Below are 18,190 nucleotides of genomic sequence, written 5' to 3'. Positions count from 1 at the left end.
AGAGTGAATTTGAATAAAATAATTTATAATCAGTTTTTATTTCATTTTTAAATGAATGTTAATGTTAAATGTGTAGCTGAGGGCCTAGCTCAGCACTAGCATATCACACTAGTCACAAAAAACACTGGGTTTGATCCTAAGCATCAGAATAAAAACTATAAATATATAAAAACATGCTTCAGGGCAGTGAAAAATGCCTCATTGGTGGAATACAAACTTTCTTGAGAGCAATTTAAAAATTCTGAATTTTTTTAAAGTTTCCCAACTTTATAAAAATAATTCTATATTGAATTTTTTTCAAAAGTAAACAGAAATATAGAAATTATTTTTTTCTTTTGTTCTCACCCCCATCTTTGGTACCAGGGAATGAACCCACAGAAGCTAAATCACTTATCCACATCTCAAAGCCTTTTTCATTTTTTTATTTGGAGCAAAATCTCAATAATATTCATAGGACCTTGCTAAATTGATGAGGCTTGCTTTAAACTTTTGATCCTCCTGTATCTGCCTCCCCAACTAATGGAATTATAAGAACTTGCCATGGTATCTGAGTAGTAAAGGATTCTTTTTTTAAATGATATTTTTTGAAACATTAATTGCAATAAAATGTTAAAAATATAAACAGATAAAAATTTCAAATTCTGTTTGTTAAATAAATAGATTCCTAGCAGATGGGGTTCCATAGAGCCATTAAAATTATGATGGGGAAAAATATGCACTTAGTTTTTTAGGAGTAATTACATTTAATAATATGCTATCATATTTGTAAGAATTTTATGATTGATTCATGTTTTCTCCTTTGAAAAGAGCTAACAGATGAGTCAGCAGTTAAAAAAATTTTCTTATTTTTATTGGAATAAAGGAAAGGATTCCACCCCTTCTTTCAATCTAGGATCTAGGATATAATACTTCAAATCGTGTAGTTGTTGATTCAATTCTGTATTTTCTTGCTTAAACTCTGATACCCTCTTTTTGAGCTCATTTTCTAGTTGTGCATTTTTAACATGTAGTGAACACTGTGGGCAGTGCCTTTTTTGCATTTTATTATTTTTGAAGTGATAGTACTGCTTTCTGGGGTTTTGACAGGCTAACAGAATCTGTAAGGAAAAAAAGATAATAGAAATAAAATACGTGCTTGAAAAAGATATTATTTCATGTGTAAAATTGTTGTTGATTAGAACTATTAATACCAGGGCTGGGGAATATGGCTCAAGTGGTAGCGCACTCACCTGGCATGCGTCTGGTCTGGGTTTGATCCTCAGCACCACATAAAAACAAAGATGTTGTGTCCGCTGAAAACTAAAAAATAAATATCAAAATTATTTCTCTCTCTCTCTCTCTCTCTCTCTCTCTCTCTCTCTCTCTCTCATAAAAAAATAACTCTTAATACCAGAAAAGAAAGCCATGCATTAATATAGCATAGTTAATTTTTGTCTTATATTAATGGGGGCTTTGGAGTTGGAATCAAACTATACTGAGATTCAAATCCTAACCTTATCATTTCATTTTTTTAAGTATGTATTTTTCATTTGTAGTTGAACACAACATCTTTATTTTACTTTAATTTATTTTTGCGTGGTGCTGCAGATTGAACCCAGGGTCTCGCATGTGCGAGGTGAGTACTCTACCACTGAGCCACATCCCCAGCCCCTGACCTAATCATTTTAATAGCATTGTACTATTAGAATTGATATTAGAAGAGATTATTTTCATCCTCTTTTGCTTGTTATCACTATCATTAATAAAAAGAAGATAATAACATTACCTATTTCAGGGGATTATTTTAAGGATTAAATGAGCTCATATTTCTAAAATTTTAGAAAAGGACTTGACATGTATTGGCTTTTCAATGAATGGTACCTATTAGTTTTAATTTTCTAAAATTTCTAATTTTTAATTAGATGCTTCCAATTAAACTGTATTGTAAGTAATATAACTTCATGGCATTACTATCTGAACAGCAAAATATCAAAAGAAAATACTATGGCAATAAAAAGCACATGTGACTATAGTTTCCATGGTCTTTTAAGTTGAGTTCTCAGTTCTTATCTGTATTTTCTGTCCTTACAAAACATTTTATATTATATATTTCTATTTTTTTAATTTCTTTTAAATAGTTATGCTTGAAAGTACAATGACCTTGACATGTCATACATTTGAATCACATGGGATATAATTTCTCATTTTTCTGAATATACAGGTTGCAGAATCACATTGGTCATTCATTCATACTAGTATCCTTCTTATCTCTCTAACCCCTCCCCTCCCCTCCTATTATTTCTCTCTATCTAATCTAGGGTAACGCTATTCTTTTTTTCCCCTCACATCTTTATACATGTATTTTGTAAAACAATGAGGTTCTCTTTCCACCATTCATGCAATTTTCTTTCTCCCTCTCTTTCCATCCCAGCCCTCTTCCCTATGTAGAGGTAATCTTCTTCCCATGCTCTTCCTCTCTTCCCCATTTTGAATTACCCACCTTATATCAGAGTAGACATTCAGCATTTTTTTTTGGGGGGGGAGAGATTGGCTAACCTTACTTAAGATAATCTGCTCTAATGTCATCCATTTCTCTGCAAATGCCATAATCTTGTTAGTTTTTAGTGCTGAGTAATATTCCATTATATATATATATATATATATATATATACACACACACACATATATATATAGCTCACATTTTTTAATCCATTTATCCATTCAAGGGCATCTAGGTTGTCTCCACAGTCTAGCTATTGTGAATTGTGCTTCTATAAACATTGATGTGGCTATGTCCCTGCAGTATGTTGTTTTTAATTCTTTTGGGTATAGTCTGAGAAGAGGAACAGCTGGGTCAAACGGTGGTTTTATTCCCAGCTTTCCAAGGGATCTCCATACTGCTTTCCAAATTGGCTAAACAAATTTGTAGTCCCACCAGCAGTGTATTAGTGTACCTTTTTCCCCCACATCCTTGCCAGTACTTATTGTTGTTTGTCTTCATCATGGCTGTCATTATTACTGTAGTGAGATAATATCTTAGAGTAGTTTTAATTTGAATTTCTCTGACTACTAGAAATAATGAGCATTTTTTCCTATATTTGTTGATTGATTGTATATCCCCTTCTGAGAAGTGTCTGTTCAGGTCCTTGGCTCATTTGTTGATTGGGTTATTTGTTTTTTGGTGTTTAGCTTTTTGATTTCTTTGTATACCCTAGAGATTAGAGCTCTATCTGATGTGTGAGCAGTGAAAATTTGTTCCCAGGATGTAGGCTCCCTATTCACCTCACATATTATTTTCCTTACTGAGAAAAAAAAAAAAACTTTTGGTTTGAATTCAAACCATTGGTTGATTCTTGGTTTTAATTCTTGTGTTATAGGTGTCTTATTAAGGAAATTGGGGCCTAGCCCCACATGAAGGAGATTAGGGCCTATATTTTCTTTTATTAGATGCAGATTCTCTGATTTAATTCCTAGATCCTTGATCCATTGAGTTAACTTTTGTGCATGGTGAGAGATAGGGATTAAATTTCATTTGTTGCATATGGATTTCCAATTTTCCCAGCACTATTTGTTGAAGATGCTATTCTTTCTCTAGTGTATGCTTTTAGCACCTTTGTCTAATGTAAGGTAGTTGTAGTTTTGTGGGTTAGTCTCTGTGTCCTCTATCCTGTACCATTGGTCCTCCAGCCTGTTTTGTTGCCAGTACCATGTTGTTTCTGTTACTATTGCTCTGTAGTATAGTTTGAGATATGGTATAGTGATACCAGGTTTTTCACTCTTCCTACTTAGTATTGCTTTAGCTATTCTGGGTCTCTTATTTTTCCAGATGAATTTCAAGATTGCTTTTTCTATTTCTATGAGGAATGCCATTGAGATTTTGATTGGAATTGCATTGAATCTGTATAGTACTTTTTGTAATATGTTCATTTTAATAATATTAATTCTGCCTATCCATAAGCAAGGTAGATCTTTCCATCTTCTAAGGTCTTCTTTTATTTCTGTCTTTAAGGTTCTATAGTTTTCCTTGTATAGATCTTTCACTGCTTTTGTTAGGTTGATTCCCAAGTATTTATTTTTTTAGGGTATTATGAATGGGATAGTTTTCCTCATTTCCTTTTCAGAGGATTTGTCACTGATATACAGGAATGCCTTTGATTTATGGGTGTTGATTTTATATCTTGCCACTTTTCTGAATTCATTTTCTAGTTCTAGAAGTTTCTTGGTAAAGTTTTTTGGGTCTTCTAGGTATAGAATCATATCATCAGCAAATAGTGCTAGTTTACGTTGTCTCTCTTGCATGGCTCTCTTGCATTTCAGTTTTCTTGGAGATAAAAATAGAGATTCCAATGGGTCCTGCCCAGGTAAAGTTTTTGACTTTGTACTGACAGTTAGGATGACATCAAACTCTCAAGTATCCACTGCCATAAAAACTTTAGGTTAATTAGACTCATGCTCACCTTTTCTAAATTAACTCATAAGCATAAATTCTTACAGATTTTGTGGTTAATAGGAATTACCGTTTTTTAAATTTTTTTATTTTTCAGAATCTGGTCTTAAACACAGCCACAGAATTCTCCTGTTCAGGGTAACTTAGGTTGCTCTTATGAACATTATTTTGAAACTGCCTTTCTCCTTCAGATAAGAGATTATTAAGGAATGTGACATATCCTGTTCAGCTAAGCCAGAAAGGATGCAAGTAAATTGCTTCTTAGAAAATAAAGCATGGGGACTATATATTGGTTCGATTTATTTATTTATTTATGGTTTATTTGTTTGTTTGTTTATAGTACTGTGTGTTGAAACCAGAGCTAGTCTACCACTGAGCTACATCAGCAGCCCTATTTTTATATTTTATTTAGAGACAAGGTCTCACTTATTTTTTAGTGTCTCTTGGGTAAGTTGCTAAGACTGACTCTAAGTTCATAATTCTCCTGCCTCACCTTCCCAAGCTTCTAAAATATAGTCATGTGGCACCATTACCAACCTACCATTTAGTTAAAAAGTACTTCAGTTTTTTTTACCAGGCTCTGCAAATAATACTACAATGAAAATGGACATGCAGTGTTCTCTATGATGTAATGACTCAAGTATTTTTTTTTAGATACATACCCAGAATTACTACTAGTGGAACATATGACTTTTTTATTTCAACTTTCTGAAGAACCTTAATACCATTTTCAAAAATAGCTTTATTCAATTAATATTCTCACCAATATATTTTTCAACTGAGTCTTTTTATATAATGCTTTTATGCACTGGAGTACCTACTATCTTTCAGATTTTTATTTTTTACTTCTAAACATTTTATTTATTTTTTATTAGTCATAGACAAATTACTTATATTTTATTTATTCATTTTTATGTGGTACTGAGGCTTAAATACAGTGCCTCCAATGTGCTGCCCCAATCTTTGAGATTTTTAGCACAGGCATTCTGACAACACTGCACAAGGTGCAGGATATTTTTAATTTGACTGATACATTAAATTACTGATGTTAGATTCCAGGTTTTCAAGTAGCCAGAGTAAGAGTATCCTGTAAATATTTTCTGTGATGAAACAGTAATCTGTGATTTCTAAAACTTTGTTAAAACTACTGCTGAAAATTTTTGATTTGGAAGTAGTTATAAACAATGCAAATCCAATGGTTTGAAATATATAAAGATTTACCCATGCTCAGTCTCTGTTGCTCATAGAAATTGAAAGTTTAGCATACACTCTCTTGAACAGAAGTTTCTAATATTAGACATTCAGTGCATGGAGAAACTTCTTCTGAAAACCTATTGGTAGGCCTGGAATTATTACTGGGGTGAATAAGGTTAGGTCAGGGATCAGAAAGTGCTCAAATCTTACTGAGTCTATCAGGAGATTGATTGATTTTCCCCCTTTGTACCGTAATTGAATCAAGAGAGAAGTAATTCTTCCAGCAACAGAAGTTAGTAAAACCCTGGAAAATCCCTTTTTTGTATAACTGACACTTTTGAGATGTAATTTCTCTGTCCTGACTTCAGGTTGTGAAAAAAATCAAAAGACTTACTTGGTCATAGAAGAAAACAACTTTGTCATTTTCATACTTATATTTCACTCCTTCTTTAACCAATGAATAAATTAAGATAATAATCACAGAAAATTTTAAAGTCAGTTTGTATATTAACCCCAATCTCTCCTTATTTAAGGTGCCCTGAAATTTTTAGGAATATTTCTCAAATATGTAACACTTTGGTAAACAGCACAAATACCCACGTGAACCCTAGGTTTTTCTACTCATTTGATTATAGGTATTTTTTTCACTTGTCCAATGTATCTAAATCTCAGAACTCATTTATGACTTTGTCAAAGTAACACACATAACATGAGTAGATGCGTGTCAATATATCAGTAGATAAATGTTGGTTAGAAGCCTTCTATTTTGCTATATTTCTGTTATGGTCCAGCTTTGAGGTGTTACCCAAAACTCATATGTGAGACAATGCAGGAAGGTTTGGAGGACAAATGATTGGGTCATAGCCTTAACGTCATCAGTGAATTAATCTCTGAATGAATTAATTAACTGTGTGGTACCTGAATTGATAGTGTGTGGCTGAAGAAAGTGAGAATTGGGGCTTTGGAATCTAAATTTGAATATTCACCCAAAAATGAATCTGTCTCTTTACTGTGATCACTATATCAGTTGATTCCCTCTACCACACCCGTTTGCCATAATGTTCTGCCTCACCTTGAGCCCTGAGAAATGGAGCAATCTTCTATAGACGAAGGCTTTTGAAACCCTAAGCCTGTAAATAAACTTTTATTCCTCTACAATTTCTATGGTCAATTTGTTAGTCACATTGTTGAAAAAGGCAACTGAAACAACTTTTAACTTGATCTCTCATTATGTCTGCTCTTTGTAATGAGTTTGAACCCAGTACCTTACATATTCTGCACACCAACTCTCAGGAAACTGTGACCCCATCTAACTTTAGATTGTATTGTATTATCCATTTATTTCTAGTGTTATTTTTGATATGAATAGGCTTAGACCATTCTATTGCTCTTAACAATACAAAAAATTACATGCACATGGATTCATCTTTGTGTTTGGTTCATACTATGACTCCTTGGACTTTAATATTGTATTATGCATTTATTATATACATCAGTGTCTCTTAATAATACTAATAGTTCATTTGGTTCTCTGAAGCATAGGTTTTGGAGGTATTTTTTATATACTTTTCATTCCATGTAATTTTTTTTCTTTAGTCTCTTTCTTTTAATAGAGAAGCATGCTGAAATTTCTTTGTTAATGATTTTTTTTCTTAGTTGTAATTGCAATACGTTTATTTTATTTATTTATTTTTACGTGGTCCTGATGATTGAACCCAGTGCCTCACATGTGCTAGGTAAGCACTCTACCATAACCCCAGTCCTACATGCTAAAATATTGATAAAAATGTTACAGATTACATTCAAGGAAAAATGTTTTCTTTGTAATGATGTGTAATATCTAAACACATGTGTGTAATTGGGTCTTTTATGTCATAATTCAAGTTTTTATTTACCAATAAATTCTACATATTTCCCTTTAGAGTGTATATGCAATGTGTGAAGTATTATCCAAATGTGACCTTTTTATAATACTGTTGTGGTGTTTTTCACTGTTTTTTAGGCTGAATGTAGTGTGGCAAAAATGTATCTTGACAGTAGAAACCACTTTACTCACACTTGATGATTTTTATATTTCTTATGTGCACATTATATTTTCTTTCACCTTACAGATTTCAACTGTATGGAACACGCAGCTCTTCTTTTATATATTATTATGGTTTTTAACAGCAGTCATAGCTATAAGTTAATGCTACTTGTGGGGAAGTATCATGTCCTTCAATAGGCACACATTTTTTTACAAAAATATAGCCACTTATAATTCATCTGTAGTTCACAAGAACTTTTCACTCCACATCTTCATGAATACTGTTTAATTTTATGTATTTGGTTATATTTTATTTTCTCTTTTTAAAATTTTTTAAGATGCTAAAATTTTTATGAGTACTGAATTCTTAGATATCACCTGTACAAAAAGAATATTCAAGTCGCTTGCTTGTTCTTCTCTTTGTGTCCTTGTCTTTTTCTTACTGAATAAATTTATTCATGCATCAGGTAATTTATCTTACCTGTTACTTTGTACCCTTTAATGGTATTACTTCATTTATTCATTGTTTTAATGCCCAATTTATGAATTTTGTAACATTTTGTTTTGTGCAACTTTGAAAAGAAATGTTTCCCATTGCTGTGTGGTTCTTATGACTGAAATCAAGGGTGCCTTTCCATTAAAAACTAGACTCTAGTCTTTTTTTTTTTTTTAAAGAGAGAGTGAGAGAGAGGGACAGAGAGAGAGAGAGAGAGAGAGAGAGAATTTTAACATTTATTTATTTTTTCTTAGTTCTCGGCGGACACAACATCTTTGTTTGTATATGGTGCTGCTGAGGACCGAACCCGGGCCGCACGCATGCTAGGCGAGCGCGCTACCGCTTGAGCCACCTCCCCAGCCCAAGACTCTAGTCTTAATATTATATGAGTCAGAGTCTCAGTAAGTTGTTCATCATCTCTGTGAAATTTCTTTTATTATTATTATTATTTATATGAGAGAGTGGAATGCATTATAATTTTTATTACACATGTAGGGCACATTTTTATATCTCTTGCTGTATACAAAGTATATTTACACCAATTTGTGTCTTCATAAATGTACTTTAGACACATTTATACATACATAATTGCAAACCCTCTGCCACCTCTCTTCTCCCCCACCCCTCTACCCAATCTAAAGTTTGTCTATCCCTCTCATGCCCTTCCCTACACCACTATGAATCAGTCTCCTTGTATTAAAGAATACATTCAGCATTTGTTTTGGGGGGGGATTGGTTTTGTCATAACTTCTCAAGCAGTTGATAATATGAGCATGTACTGACACATTCACAATAAAACTTTTTTTTCATATAGTAACTATTGAATGTTTTATAGTTACATATTGACTATCTTTGAAAGACTTATTATGCTGTATTAAGCAAGATTATAATCACTTTGTATGTGTGTGTTTGTGTGTGTGTGTGTATGACACAGATATCTCATAGTTAGAGGAACTTTCTTTAGAAATGATAGCAATTTTCTACTCCTCAGAACTGGAAACTTTCATTTTTTATTGTCTAATTGTAAAGAATATTTTAAAGATTCTGTTTTTAGGGATGGGATTATGGCTCAATGGTAGGGTTCTCACTTAGTACATGAGAGGCATTAGGTTTGATGCTCAGCACCACATTAAAATAAAATAATAATAATAATAATAATAATAATAATAATAATAACAATAATAATAATAATAATAAAGATATTGTGTCCTCTGCCAACTAAAAAAATTTAAAATTCTCTTTTTGGTACACTGATCTCTCCAAATTTGTAACATACAATAATGTGTTGCATAGTGATCTTTTAGTCAGTGATGGAATTTGTATACAACAACAGCTACAAAATATAGCCTAGGATTGTAGTAGTATACAATCTAAATGTCAGTACACAGTATGATATTTGCAAAAACAGCAAAGTCACTTTGAGTGCATTTCTTAGAGTGTATGCTTGACATTTAATGAGGCATTTTTATACACATACTATACATTACAAGAACTGATATAATTTTTGTATGACTGTTTTATCTCAGATTTAGCAAAGCATGCATGCAATTTTATTTGTCTATCAAAGATCAAAAATTTGACACCACTGACACATTAATGGTCATTACTGGAGATTAGTTTATTTTGAATATTATATTATTGTTATTATTATTATTATTATTATTATTATTATTATTATTATGGTATCAGGTATTGAACTCATGGGCACTGAACCCTCGAACAACATTGCAAGCCTTCATTTGCATTTTATTTAGATACAGGCTTTCAGTGAGTTGCTTAGCGCCTCACTTTTACTGAGGCTGACTTTTAACTTTTGATCCTTCTGCCTCTCCTACCTTGTTAGTTTCACAAGATTCTTAGCTGCTTTTTTCTTTGACATCAAGTGTCTGTTATCCTCTCATGTTGCTCATTGCTGTACTTAGCAGTTTTAGATGTTCTTCTTTTCACATTTTGACACCATAGTCAGCAGATCCAAGATCTTAAAATAGATAGTCCTTAATACACAGTTTCTCATTTTGATTTCTTGGTGTTCACGTTCATGAAGAACTTGAAAAATGTTCAACAGATAGTTATAAATGGTATAAAATGTGAAGAAAAAATCTATAAAAAAGTTAAAACAATCTGACATTTTATTTGGATAAATAATAAATTGTGAATGAAGGTGGCACCAGCACTATCTTATGGAGAAAAGTAAGCATCTTCCAAGAAAGATAAGAAAAAAATAATGAGAGGAAACAGTAGAATAAAAATACATTTTTACCTCAAGGAATTGATTTTTGAGAACTTTCCAGCTAAATCTGGCACATAATTTTATAGGGGTCAGAGACACCCATGAAATTGATGCCTCACAAGTATCTAAATTACCTCATGGTAAGGAAATCTTTGAAAGTGATACCCATGAAGCATGACAATGAATCAAAGAAGGATGATGAATACTCCGCTGTAAAAGTGCTTATAAAATATAATTTTTTCATTGAATCCTAATGTAAATGATTATTTGTGTGCATAGTGATTAGATATTACTTTTTTCAGATGTACAAAAAGGGTCAAATGCTGATTAAAGTCACATCTTCCAGCTAGAATCATATGGAAGAGAACATATTTAAATTGTAGAAAAAAATGCTGTCTTATTTTTGGTCCTATTATTTATTTTTATTTGAACTTAATCTTCCACTAATGTGATATGCAACTCAAAATGATTCAGTTATTTCTCTGAGTTCATCTTTTTATGACTACAAAATGACAAAATTTGGATTATGTCATTTCTTATATTCTTTATACCAAAAATCAGAGAGCTAAAGGTAACTATACTTGGAGTTGGGGGTTGTGGCTCAGAGGAAGAGCACTCACCTAGTATGTATGAGGAACTCAGTTCAATGTTCAGCTCCATACAAAAATAAATAAATAAATAAATAAATAAATAAATGTTTTGTGTCCACCTACAACTTAATAATTAATGTTAAAAATAACTCACTGATCTTTGCTCAGATAATAATATTTTAGATTTACATCTTTTTATAAACAATTACATGAAGGGGCTGGGGTTGTGTCTCAGAGGAATATCACTCATGTAGCATGTGTGAGGAAATGGGTTTGATTTTTTGCACTACATATAAATAAATAAAGTTCTATTAAAAAAACTTCATGACACACATCTAAAGAAAATGAGACTATTTATTTATTAGCAAATATTTATAACACTGACTTCTCAGGAGAGGTTTGATTTACTTTTATACCAGCACCAAAAAATTCCAGGGTTCTTCTGACAGAATTATGATTCTTTGTCTTAAAAAAGTAGAAGATATACTTGGTTCAGAGTATATTCTTTTATTAGCTTAAAAATAACTATTTACTATGTAATTATATACTATTCTTAAGATTCATGACTTTTTGGTGGTTGTGCATAGATCAATTCATAAAAAATGAATTTTATATTGGAAAAAATTCTAAGGTAATATTTGTTTTAAAAATATGGTAAACTGGGTAGTCATGGTGGTGCATGCCTGCAATCTCAGTGGATTTAGAGGCTGAAACAGGAGGATCACACATTCAAAGCAAGAATCAGCAATGGCAGGACACTATGCAACTCATTGAAACTGTGTCATAAATAAAATACAAAATAGGGATGGGAATGTGCCTCCGTGGTTTAGTGCCTTTGAGTTTAATCTCTACTACCCACCGCCCCCCAAAATTGCTAAAATCGCAGGAGCATGCCTGTCATACCACCGGATTGAGAGGTAAAAGGGAGAGGATAATAAAAATAACAGGTTTAGAAACTTAGCAAAACCCCACACAACTTTGTGATAACCCTTTCTGAAAATTAAAATAAATAAATAAATAAAATTTGGGGGATGTGACCAAGTGGTAAATTGTCCTTGAGTTCAATGCGTAAATTCTCCAAATGGTAAACTATCATGCAAATGACAACAACAAAATGTATTTATATTTTTAAAAATCATTTTGTTAATACATGCATTCCATTTTCAGATGCCACACACAAGCAACCAGATATCTAAAAACAGGTTTTATATTAAAATTATGACACTTGAAAATGTCTGTCAAAACTAGATCAATTCTTCTCAGCAGACTAGACACTTTCTATTGAGTTGCTTGTGCTATCACTTGGATGTTTCTTATCTGAATTTTTCCTAGATAAAGAAATCAAAACTGCAAAAAAATTGTAAAATGAACAGGGATATCCTCCCTGAAAGCCTCATAGATATGAACACATATATGTCTTGATATTATTTACCTCTTTTTTGATACTTCATAAATTATAACATGTCAGTGACAATTTAAATTGAATGGAAAAAAGACTTTATATTCATATGCCATGTGTGAGCTATATTTGGTCCTCTAAGGAACAAGATTTACCTGCTAAAAGTAAGAGTTACCACTCTCTGAACAGAAGGATCAGAAGTGTAATGGAATTTAGACATCCAAATGATTCACTGAAGACATTTTTTTAGGTACCAAGTTTTCTCACTTCTAATCAATCATCTGAACATGTCTCAATTCTTTTTTCTCTTTTTGTTAGACTTTTAACCACATAATGACATGAGACAGCCATCAAGTCATAAAGAGTGATAAATTCATCATGGCAATAACCATTTCAAAACTGTACAATGATTTGGAAAAAAGTGGCATGTTGGAAGGTTAAAGAGCAAATGTTACAGATTTCAGTCTGAATCTGAAGGCCAGAGATTCAGGAGTGCTGTGGAGGGAAGAAAGATCTATCTCATGCAGTCAAGCAGAGATCCAGTGAATCCTCCCTCATCCACATTTTTGTTCCATTTAGGCCCTTAACAGTTTAGATGATACCCACTCACATAAAGGAATGCAATCTGCTTCATTCAAGCTACTTATTCAAATGTTTATCTCCTCCAGAAATACTCTCATGGATATACCAGTAAATAACATTTAATCAGCTATCTGGACATCTCATGATTCAAGTCAGTATAATATATAAAATTATCACACTGGTAAAATGTCAGTAAGAATAATGTCACTAATAAACAATAAATTGTCGGGGCAGGGAATGTGGCTCAGGCGGTAGCGCGCTTGTCTGGCATGCGTGCGGCCCAGGTTCGATCCTCAGCACCACATACCAACAAAAGATGTTTTGTCTGCCGAGAACTAGGAGATAAATACTAAAAATTCTCTCTCTCCTCTCTCTCTCTCTCTTTAAAAAAAAAACAATAAATTGTCAACAAAGAGAAAAAAAACAATACAATGATATCACCATTCAGATCTTTGACTTGAGAATTTTTACTGTAGAAATTATAATTGTTTTAATGTAGGGGACTCAGCATTCAAAACTAATAATCACTTTTTAAACAAATTTATAGAATTAAAAATTATTCTTAACTTTCATTAAGAATTAAAATTTGATATGCTCTAATATTATTATTAGAGCATAAATTTTTTTAGAGAGAGAGAGAAAATATTTTTTTAATATTTTTGGTGGACACAACATCTTTATTTTATTTTTATGTGGTTCTGAGAATCAAACCCATCACCCCGTGCATGCCAGGTGAACACATTACCACTTGAGCCACATCCTCAGCCCTAGAGCATAATAATTAATAATTAATGTTATTAATAATTAATTATAATAATTAATTTTATTGTTTAAAATGTTAATACATTTATCAAGTTAAAATACATTATTTCATTCACATTTTAACATTTTAAGCATAAGTAACTACAGTTGCAAGAGTTCTGTTTGTTTGTTTGTGTTTTTTTTTTTTTTTCAGATAAGCCTTAAAATGTAAAAAAATAACCGAATTGACAATTTCAGGTGGATTTCCCACAGGCAATTTTTCACAGCAGAATTAATTAACACACACTGGATGATGGTCACTGCACCCAGACATCACTTGCAATATAGATCTAGAACATTATCAGGAGAACATGTCAAGATTTACAACAGCAAACAAGACTTAGATATCAACATAGCTATCAGGCCAGGGTAAAGAGCTCATGAATTACATCTTGGAGCATTTTAAAGTAAAACAACTGAACATATATTTTAAAATTTAAATGAATACATAAAATAAGACTAAAGTGTTTCACAAAAATTTTATAACTGAAATATTAGATCATTATTCCATGCAGAGCTAATTGTAAATTACAGAGCAGGTTGCAGTTACAGACACTGATTGGAAATTATTCAAATGCTAATGAAAGTTAAATGATAAGCCATGTTCTAAAAGATAAGCATTGCAAATCTATAAATTAAAAATGCTCAGAAATTTGAATTAATGTAACAGTTACCCTTTTAACATTTTCTCATGTTGCAAAGCAATTCACATTAGACTTAACTAATGACAGAGAGAGAGAGAGAGAGAGAGAGAGAGAGAGAGAGAGAGAGAGAGAGAAAGAGAGAGAGAGAGATTGATTCTGTTAAAATAAATTGAACACTTCAAACCTTGTATTTATTTGAAAGCAATGGCCACACAGAGCATGACAGTTAGGGACCTGCACTCTATGCAGAGATACAAACACCATCTTCACCATTACTTCAGAATCTTAGAGTGTTTTCTTGTGACAGTAATTGTGATGAACAATAAACTGTTAGCACATCATACTGGTTTTTCTAATTTATTTATTCATTTCCTTATTATATTTGACAGAAAGCCTATTTAGTGCCCTCTATGTGTTGAGATTGTGGAACTGTCCTTTTTGTAGGCCTTGGTTTTATTTGGAGGGGATGGAGGTATAGAGCTAATATAATGCTCTTTGGAGCTGACAGGGGAAAGAATGAAAAGAGTCTTTCCACTCCATGTTTTCAGGGATGTGCTATAGATAGAACCATCAAATTCCTGGTTGCCATGGTGAAGTTGATTTGATTGCCCACTTTTCTACAATTTAGAAGATGAAGAAAATAAAGCGGATAATGAGAGGTCCTTGGGTCCAATTTGACTGGGTGGCAGATGTGGTAATGGATAGGGTTTGCTGTAGAGTTCAGCTTATTACAATAAGCATGTGTGGGTACTGAGAGACTAGAACAGCATCACTCAGAGAATATGTGTTTTGCTAGTTTGCAGAAATGGGAGAAAAGAGGTTACATATAGCACAAGGCAAGTATATGTGTGTTGTCTCTCAGTGCAGAAAACACACCAGACCTCTGTGTAGGGAATTAGGCAGAGGAGATTTGCCTGTGTTTCTGTGTGTAGGCTTTTCTGTACACCAGCCAAGTCGCCTAAAAATTTCCAACCTCTATAGCTGTACTTTTCCATATTGCCCTTCATTAACTGGCTCTCTCTTGACCCCACCTGCAAACCCATACTACACCTTCTATAGGTTGAACTATGAATGCCAGTGCATATTCCTACCCTAAACACACCTCCCTTTTTTGAATCTCCCATCATTCTTGAATTACAGTCTGCCCTGAGATAGGAAGGGTGCCATCCCTCAAGGCCAGTTCACTGCAAATACCATAGTTTCTACCTATTCCCCACTCACTATCAATAACTTTTTAGCAAACAAAAGGTACTTGTAATGGCTCAATGCTTTCACTAAACAACACTTGCATGTTCAAAGTCAGTCATATTATCAATGAAAAAAAAACAAAAACTCAACCACCAAAATCTACTTCTGTCAAATGTTATTATCTTTGAAAGTAGTGTTTTAATTTTCTTTTAAAATAAATTATTAAATTTTTAAGCAAATCTTTACATATGAATAAGATGTTGGTGATTGCTTAAATTAGGACTCCACTTAATGACCTAATATATATTTTCTGTTTTTTTATATATTTCTTTTAAAAATTATTTTTATATGTGACAAGATAATGCATTACAATTTATATTACATGTATTTATTCTTGCCTTGTGCTCTATATAACCTCTTTTTCCACCTTTTTCAAACTAGCAAGACACATATTCTCAGAATGATACTGTGCCAGTCTCTTAGCATGCATACATTCTTATTTCAATAAGCTAAACTCTACAGCCAACCCTACCCATTACCTCATCTACCACCCAGTTAACATGGAACCAAGCACCTCTCATTATCCCCTTCATGTTCTGCATCTTCTAAATTTTAGAAAAGTAGAATATCACCTCAAGTTTCCTCATTTATTACATGTATTGAGCACAATTTTTTACATCTCTGGTTGTACACAAAGTAGAATCATATCTTTTGTGGCTTCATACATGTACATAGGGTGATAATAACAATTATATTCCACTGTCTTTTTTACCTTTATACCCCCTTCCTTCCCCTCTCTCCCCTTTTCTCCTTTTCCTTTATAAAGTTTATGTAATTCTCCCATTCTGTACTTTCCCAAATAATGTTATAAATTAGCATCCTTAAATCAGAGAAATAATTTGGCATTAGTTTTGGGGGGATTTTCAAATTTTACATAGCATTATATTCTTTAGCTCTATTAATTTTTCTGCAAAAGTCATGATTTTACTTACTTTTAATGCTGAATAATATTCCATTGTGTATATATACCACATATTCTTTTTACATTCATCTACTGAAGGGCATTTATGTTGGTTCCACAGTTTAGCTATTGTGAACTGTGCTGCTATAAATATTGATGTGACTGTGTCCCTGTAGTATGCTGTTTTTCAGTCCTTTGGGTACAGAATGAAGAGTGGGATAGCTGGGTCAAGAATGGTTTCTATTCCAAGTTTTCCAAGGAATCTCCATACTGCTTTCCAGATTGGCTGCACCAATTTGAAGTCCCACCAGCATTGTATGAATGTGCCTTTTACCCACATTTTCTCCAGCAATTATTGTTGTTTTTATTCTCAAATTACTGGAGTAAGATGAAATCATAGAGTAGTTGTGATTTGTATTTATCTAATTGCTAGAAATATTGATCAATTTTTTATAAGTGTGTCAATTGATTGTATATCTTCTGAGAAGTGTCTGTTCAGTTCTTTGGCTTATTCATTGATTGGGTTATTTTTTTCTTTTGGTTTTCAGATTTTGAGTTCTTTATATATTCTATAAATTAGTTCTATATCTGAAGAGCATGTGGTAAGAATTTGTTCCCAATTAGTACGCTCTCTATTTACTTCATTGATTATTTCTTTTGCTGAAAAGAACCTTTTTAATTGAAATCCATACTATTTATTGTTGCTTAAATAATCATGGTGCTCTGAAGTCTTATTAAGAAACTCAGGCACTAACGGGATAGATTTGGGCCTACTTTTTCTTTTAATAGACACAGTGTCTCTGGTTTAATTTTTATATCCTTGATTCAATTTGAGGTGAGTTTTTTGCATGGTGAAAGATAGGAGTTTAAGTTTATTTTATTGTATATAAATTCCCAATTTTTCCATCATTATTTTTTGAAGAGGATATCTTTTCTCCAATGTACATTTTTGAGGTCTTTTGTCAAATATAAGATAGAACTATGTTATCTATTGTATACCATTAGTCTACAAGTCTATTTTGTTGCCAATACCATACTGGTTTTTTTTGTTGTTATTATTAATCTGTAGCATAGTTTAAGGTCTAGTATAATGATGCCACCTACTTCACTCTTCTTGCTAAAAATTCCTTTAGATATCCTGGGTCTTTTATTTTGCCAGATAAATTTCATGACTGCTTTTTCTATTTCTATGAGGAATGTCATTGGGATTTTGATTGAAATTGCATTGAATCTGTATAGTGCTTTTGGTAGTGTGGTCATTTAGACAATATTAATTCTGCTTATTCAAGAAAAAAATTAGATCTTTTCATATTCTAGTGTCTTCTTTGATTATTTTTCTCAGGGTTCTGTAGGTTTCATTGTAGAGATCTTTCAGCTCTTGTTAAGTTGATTCTCAAGGATTTTATAATTTTGATACTATTCTATTGAATAGTTTTTCTCATTTCCTTTGCAGAGGATTTTTCATTGATATATACAGAAATACCTTTGATATATGGGTATTGATTTTGTATCCTGCTACTTTACTGACTTCATTTACTAGTTCTAGCAGTTTTCTAGTGGAATGTGTTGAGTCTTCTAGGTATAGAATTATATTGTCAGCAAATAGTGCTAATTTGAGTTCTTCTTTACCTATCCATATCCCTTTAATTTATT

The 18,190-nt window shown here is 32.4% G+C and overlaps 1 protein-coding gene across 1 annotated transcript in view; it reads left to right on the top strand.

Annotated features, from left to right (window-relative positions):
• LOC144371425 (uncharacterized) overlaps window positions 1–18,190 on the top strand; it is a gene marked incomplete at its 5' end in the record, with an annotated part of 231,955 nt that overhangs the window by 43,900 nt on the left and 169,865 nt on the right. The window lies entirely within an intron of this gene.

Source organism: Ictidomys tridecemlineatus, chromosome 16, assembly GCF_052094955.1.
Source record: "Ictidomys tridecemlineatus isolate mIctTri1 chromosome 16, mIctTri1.hap1, whole genome shotgun sequence".
NCBI classification, from domain to species: domain Eukaryota; kingdom Metazoa; phylum Chordata; class Mammalia; order Rodentia; family Sciuridae; genus Ictidomys; species Ictidomys tridecemlineatus.
Note: the sequence above shows the minus strand (reverse complement) of the source record. Positions and strands in the feature narration are given on the sequence as shown.